Source organism: Pinus tabuliformis, chromosome 2_2, assembly GCF_031772625.1.
Source record: "Pinus tabuliformis cultivar Carrire ecotype Pingquan chromosome 2_2, CPIR1, whole genome shotgun sequence".
Taxonomy (NCBI): Eukaryota; Viridiplantae; Streptophyta; class Pinopsida; order Pinales; family Pinaceae; genus Pinus; species Pinus tabuliformis.
The window spans coordinates 1,257,627,139-1,257,628,360 of NC_142300.1; positions in this window are offsets into that span (position 1 = coordinate 1,257,627,139).

Below are 1,222 nucleotides of genomic sequence, written 5' to 3' on the forward strand. Positions count from 1 at the left end.
ACTCAATCAGTTGAGTTTAGTGGAGTTGATTGTGGAGTTGATGGAGTTGTGTTCAGTTTAGCTTTGTTAAACTGGTTGTATTTAGTCTAACTGGCAAATAGACTAGAGATGAGTTGGGTGAATTAGTTATTAATTAATTCACAAGTTATTAACTCATAATACAACTAATGAATACATCAGTTAACTCAGTTGCATGTCAGTGCATGTTCAGTTCAACAGGGACAGGTGGTAGAGAATCAGATTGCTATCAGTTGTGACTATAGTTGTGCACCAGATCTTGCACAATCAAGGGATTGAGTATGCCAATGAGTTTGCTCACGTATTTGCCCACATTATAGCTTGTGCTCACGTCCAACAAAGTGTGAGTGACTATTTTGCAGGTGAAAAATAGTTTGGTGAGCCATTCTCATCAGTTCTTGAGCAGGTATTGAGCAGTGGAGGCAGGAAAGCAGTGGAAGAGATTTGGAGATCAGATCTGAGCTGTATTGTGTGTAACAGAGGTGGAGATACTTGTGAGAAGTATTATGCTGTGTAATGTTACATGACTCATTAATATACAGATAGTTGGGGTTTTTTAGCGAGATGCTTTCCCCGGGAAACATACTGTGTTAATGTGTGAATGCTCTTGATGTTTTATCGTTATTGATGCTGCTATATTGATGATCAACGTAGAGGAGCTTATGTATTGTGTATGTTTTCCACAATAGTACATGATCAGGACAATCTCCATTGAATATGTGTTAAACTATTCAAAATTTCTACATGGTATCAGAGCGAGCTAGATAATTGTAGAAAAAGTTTCTACATGGTATCGGAGCAGCTTGATTTGTAGAAGAGATTTTTACAGGATATCAAGCGAGGATTGATCATCAGATCTACCATTCAGGAAGTGTTTACATTCTATTTCTTCAGGCAGAGTCTGTAATCGGCCAGGTAGCCTCTGGATTCATCCTTCCTTTGGAAGGTGAGATATCTGGTGAATGCCCATATAGTCAATCTCTGTACGAGAAATATTGTGTTCTCACGAATTCTAGATCGGAAGCGTTGAGTTGGAGCTAGTGGAAATTCGAATTTGCAGCAGTGTTGTTTGAAATGTCTTTCAATGGATTGCAAATGTTATTCCAAGCCAAGAGCGACCTGGCGCTCAAGGATAAACTCAGTAACAATAAGTATGAGAATGGATCTTCATCAAAGGTATCTGGTGAAGAGAATTGTGCTTTGG